The following is a 6,228-nucleotide window of genomic DNA, read 5'->3' as shown; positions in this document are numbered from 1 at the left end:
TTAGCTGAAAATCTCGTTTTTACTTGATAATATAATGATAATATTTATAATTGTCTGAAATAAATGCAATTTTAAAGTTTTAATTATTATTTAAACATATTAAAAAGTTTTACGCTCATTATTAATAGAGATTGAAGCTAAATATTTTTTTATTTCAAAGTTCAAATCAAGGCATATTCACTGCCAAAAGTCAGTTAAAAATTTTCCATATTACTCGTCGTTATTTCTTATTTTATTCAAAGCTTTTGGTCAAATTCTAAATTTTCTCTCAAACCGTATACTTTTTTTTTTAGTACAGATAGTATTTATTTACCTCATGATATGCTACAAAACCAAATTAATCACGAATTTCTAATTTTATGTACTCTTGTCTCCTACCTACCTCTACCTTCCAAACATCCTTAAAATTGTCTTAAGATAGAGAATATTACAATTGACAACTATATTCTTAATTATAGATTGATTACAATATTTAAATAAAGAACAAATAAATTAACATAATAATTTTTCTTATAAATAAAGTTACATGTATTAGTATTTGTTTCTAATATTAATTGATGTTTTATTCATAAAAAAAATTATTATGGTAATTTATTTGTTCTATAAGTATTTAAATATTGTAACCAATCTATAATTAAGAATGTAATTGTCAATGGTAAGTATAAATATTCTCTATCTTAACACAATTTTAATCGCCTTGTATATTTTTTGTAGTTGCTGAGGAAACTATAAAATATAGCGAAACGTTCAACGAACTTTGAAGTAGTTTCCCTTTGAATCACTACCTTCATCAAATTCCCTATGATATCACCATCTTATTGTTTAATGTAACAGTAAGCAGATGTGCCCCAGGGAAGCGTCCTGGGCCCCTTGCTATAGCTACTATATTTAACACAGACACCTAGTCTTTTTAGTCATCATAAAGAACAGACAGAAACAGCAAAACCGTCTACATGTAAATAGATAATCACCTACATATTTTCAAATAAATAATCCTATGATGAATGAAAAGGCATACGTATTTCAATTTCAACTACCACACTGCAAATATGAATCTAGTTCTTTAGTTAAACTAAATGGCAAATGTATGGAGCACACAGTTGGTTTCAGTTTAATAGATCTGCATAACATGCAAACAACATAGAACGAATGAATGATTATAGCAGAATAGCAGTACGATATATGTTTTAACACTAACTCGAAAAAATACAAATTATTATACGTTGGTACGAATAAATATAACATACATATATATAAATCGATCTAATGATGGATGCAAATAAATACATTAAATGACTGCATGTCTTTTTATTTATTATACGACGAATTAGATAAGAAAACACTCATATATTTAAAAATGTACCATGACAACAGCTAGAAGATATTTAATAGCAGTGACAGCAGTTTTGTATTCTTAGAAAATGCAACTTAATATAGCTCCAGTATGGGATTATGAACGGCTGCTTGGTTCTTTTAATAAATTTACAACAGAATGGAATATACCAATTGACGAGTAATAAAGTATTACCTACGTTAGATATGCTGTTTTGAGCGTACCGTTAAAGGGTTTGGGTTATACCTGGAGAAGGTACCTACCACGTTTTCATCACCCATGCCTTGAAGTAGTATCATTTTACAATTTACAGAAAATTGAAAATAACATAAATTCACCTTTCTATTTACTCTAATATTAAAACAATATAAATACATTTTTATCAAATCCTTAACTTAATTATAAGTATAGACAATTGGGTTTTTATGCTTGGTTTAACTACCGATCAGCAGAATGAATGACATACAATAATTCAAAAAGAATGTTACTAGGTACTACCTACCTCCTGCTTTAATAAAAGATTATTTCTGTTATCTACATTTATTTATTTATTTGTAATAGTATTTTAAGTCGGTTTAATTGAATTGCTTACGTTAAATTTTTCCAATGGGAAATTACCCGTCTACATTATTTTGTTTTTAGTTTGTCATGTTGTTACAAAACAGATTTCAAAGTCAAATTTTTTGAATGAAAATAGACCATTTGCATATACTGAATGTCACCGTTACTACCGGGATACTGCTTATAACGTACCTATGTAACACCTANTATCCTGCAACTGTGGAGAGCCCACGACGCATTACCGGTCATAAATACCTACTTACGCTTACGATTGTAATTCCATAAATACAAGATTTCGAGACACGTTTATACGTACGTGTAGCATTGTCATAGTAATAATCGTTGAGATCCAAGACGAAACAACGGTCGGCGGCAGATGAAGAGGCATCCACATGCAAGTAAGCAAACAACAACGACAGAAGCAGCAGCATCATCATCTTCATCATCATCGTCGTCGGCAGCACAGAGAACAAGCCACCGCAGCGGTTAAAAAGCCGAAGTTGTAATGCTTTCAAAGTAACGGCATCGAAATTCTCACTGGAAGGCAATTGTTCTTTTGTAATCGGCCATTGCTCGCTGTTCATTAAACAGTGGCTTATCAGGGGAATCTCGGTAACTACGGCAGCGACGCCGGTAGTTTCCCTGGGCGAATCTCTCTAAGACTCGTCGGTGCAACAACGGTCGTGTCGACATTGCTGCGTTTTGTTACTAATTCCTACACGTAAATGTCCATGTTTTTATCAAGTATTACATGTGGAAATTCATTTTTCATTTAAATAAAGTATAAATTACCTCAAGTTAATGAATCAAACCCGAATGTTTTTATCGATTAATCGTTTCAAAATGTACAAAACTGCAGCAAGTTTTGTATTCTCTTATAATGGATGCAGAAGCATCATTTCGTTTTTTTCAACCCTAACTAAAAATACACTATGTAATAAAAAGGGACCACAGGACACAATATATTGTTTATGCTCCCGTCTATTTTTTATCTTTTAAAGTAAATTTTAGGGTACCTATACAGAGACACCTACGTATCTCTATCTGTCTACCGACATACACGTGAAAAAATAATTATGATTTGCAATGTGTGGAAGGTCGTAGGTCATAGTGAACCCTAGATGCTTCCATTGGTACCATACACTAATGAAGCCTCAGAAAGGCTGTTGCATACTTCATGATCAAAGAACAATAGGACTACTGCTGGTTAATATAAAAATCGTAAATATACTAATTTAAAAACAGTTAGCAATTAAATAAACAAATAATACATGAGGTTAAGAAATACAACAAAGGTGACCAATAAAATGCCCATCAGTTTTACAGGCGAAAAAACTAAACAATAAATAAAGTCGTAATCAATTGTTCTTTCTTTATTGAATATGTTACTGGAAATGTATGATATCTAGGAAATGTATACAATTCTGAGGTAATCTATAAAATATTGTTTCAAAGATTTTTTAATACACACATATCCTGGGAAATGTATACATTTCCTAGGAATTGTATGAAATTCCGATATTGTACTAGGAAATGTATAAAACTAATGCTTTCTGTGAATAAAATGAATACCCTCCCCTCGTTTCGCTATCCCCGCGTACCCATTGACATCTTGAATTTATTTCACACATTTCCGGGCGATTTTAGGAATTATATACATTTCCTAAGAATTGTATACAATAACGGATTTTACATATTTTCGTTGACATATACATTCCCATTGACTACTGCTGTCGTTATTTGATCTTATATTGGTGCCTTGCAGACGATCAGCCAGCAAGGGAGCCTTTTAAATAATGAAAATCTTTTAATAATAAAAGGAAAAAAAATTATTTAGTCCAATTTATTAAATATAGTTTACTAAATATATATAAAATATGATCTAAAAAAACATATTTCTTAATAACTTTTTGAGGCATAGAAAATAGCGATTTTCATGTATATTCAGAAGTTCAAAATTAAAGATATTAAACCAAAGAATATAAAAACAATTGTAGCGTTAAAAAAAAGTTGTTTTTTACCATTTGTTTAAACAAAAGTGATTTAAACAATACCCGATCGGTTGCTGTCTGAAAACCCACATAGTTGTATTTAGGAAATTCTTGCGAACAACACTGCGTAAGAAAATTTATTCTAAATAATTTTTCTCACTCACCCGCCCTTCTTGTCTGGACTATGTGGCCTTAAAGAAATTTTAGAATAAGTGTTGTATGTTATCGTGAGTACAGAGCTGTAGGAGAAAATGTGTCACACGTGCAAGTCAGCCCCAAATGCAATTTGCGATAATGAAAAATGATAAATCATTCGAAATCGGATGTACGACATGTGATCGGGGCATGATTCATTTTATTGATGAACTTCAACTCCGTTGAAACTCCCAAGTGGAATCTCGACAAACATATTTATAATTGACACACACTCGCTTAACCAAACCAAAATATAACATACGTATGTAGGCATTATGCAAATACGTTTATTTAAAGTAGATTGCAAAATTTATTTGTGAAAATGCAGACGTACTCTTATTTGCCTTTCTGGGAACTGTACACAAATTACACCTCTGTGCAGTGGCGTAGCGTGGAGGCGAAGGGGTCAAGGGGACCGTGGGCCCCGGGCGGCGCTAATGTGGGAGCAGCAAAATGTTTTGATTGATGTCAAATGTTTGACAACAGATGACAGATGTGGTTTGTATGGGAAAAGAAAAGTGAGGTTTTTACGTATTTCTGGGCAATTTTTCTAATTTTTCTCTTCATAAGGACCTTCCTAGGACTTCAAGGAATATTTAAAAAAAATTTTCATTCATTTTTATTTATATAGATATTTATAGATATAAACTGAAGGTCGAATGGTCAGGCCTTAACAGTTCACTTTATGATAGGGACGAAGGCCGTTATTATAGTGTAAGCTCCCATAGTACAAAAATGTACGTCGTAGAGTACCTGCGATTATAAAAGCTAAAATCCTAACAACCGCAGAAAAACATACCAAAAACCGAAACATGAGTCGTTTGGTGAACTATAGATTTCGCCTATATGTATATTATAAACAAGACACTTTATATTCTTTTATATTTAGCACTACATAATATTATGGTCTTGTAAAATTTTACAGAATCTTGAGTTATTGAAACTCATTTCAAAGGGATCAACAAAAATACTGATATAGTCTATTTAAAGAACCAAAATCTTAACAATTCATTATAAATCCTGAGAAATCCTCAAAATCCTCTTACTATTCTGATTTATGTATCTACCCATGCAAATGAAGTAAGTAATACGAAACCTTTGCAAATGCTCATGCTTAATTTTCCTAAGTATATTAACACATTTTGAATTGAAATCAACTATTTTGTTAAAATTTACAAATCTTGAAAAAGAGCACAAGATTTCATTTGACCCAAACAACTCAACTTTTACCCATGCAGCGGCTTCATATGGAGCAACTGCTAAAATTTATTAACTTCCCAGTCTTGTTAATGGATTCGAAAAATCAATATTATAGATTTTTTGAAAAATATTTATTTATTGTTTTGTATTGGGAAGTTGGCCGTGTGAATATCACGGTACACTGACTAATCGTGAAAGTCTTCGATTTCAATCAAATATAAATAGTACCCTACGTACCTATGTGTGTATCTATTTAAGTATGTACGGAAAGCTGTTTGTAAATAAGCTCATACATTTTCCACTTTCGCTAATAATAAACGCTACTTATCTCTTTGAGGGTTAAATTAAAAATACATATAAGTTATTCGTACATCTTTTCACTACAATCCCGACCAATTTAAATAAAAGATTTTACAAGGGTGGAAAATTTGGACTTCGCCCAGGGTGGCAGAAATCCACGCTATGCCACTGTCTATGTCACTTGATAAATTTTTGTTCGTAGGTACTGTTGTGTCCAAAAATAATAACAGAATGATCTGTATCATCCCAATTTCAACACTAGTAGAAAGTAGATCCTAGACTCCTGCAATATCCTTTAGACCTTGACATTCTTGTCCTTATTATGGACCTGTTTGGTAATAAAGGCTCGTAAAAAGATATGCGCCCAACGTGGGGCTCGAACCCACGACCCTGAGATTAAGAGTCTCATGCTCTACCGACTGAGCTAGCCGGGCTTTTAAACCGAAAATTTGAACTGAATTATATGCCGAAATTTCTGCTTTTGATAAAAATAGCACAGTTGTAACGTTGTAACTTAACGGTGGAGTGGTTTCATTCAAACGTTGCCTACATATTCAGCGTAATTTAATGATGTAACAGAAATACAGCTACATATTTCGCTTTGGCTCTCATACTATATCTACATAAATTAGATATACTATATTGTTT

The 6,228-nt window shown here is 32.1% G+C and overlaps 1 non-coding gene across 1 annotated transcript; it reads right to left on the bottom strand.

Moving 5' to 3' along the window:
* Positions 1-5,941: 5,941 nt before the first annotated feature.
* On the bottom strand, positions 5,942-6,014 carry Trnak-cuu. The gene has a single exon. It is a non-coding gene; the product is annotated as a tRNA-Lys (tRNA).
* Between the last annotated feature and the right edge of the window lie 214 nt (positions 6,015-6,228).

The sequence above is a fragment of the Agrilus planipennis genome, unplaced genomic scaffold (assembly GCF_000699045.2).
Source record: "Agrilus planipennis isolate EAB-ADULT unplaced genomic scaffold, Apla_2.0 scaffold36, whole genome shotgun sequence".
NCBI lineage: Eukaryota > Metazoa > Arthropoda > Insecta > Coleoptera > Buprestidae > Agrilus > Agrilus planipennis.
This window is presented reverse-complemented; position numbering and strand designations above follow the sequence as displayed.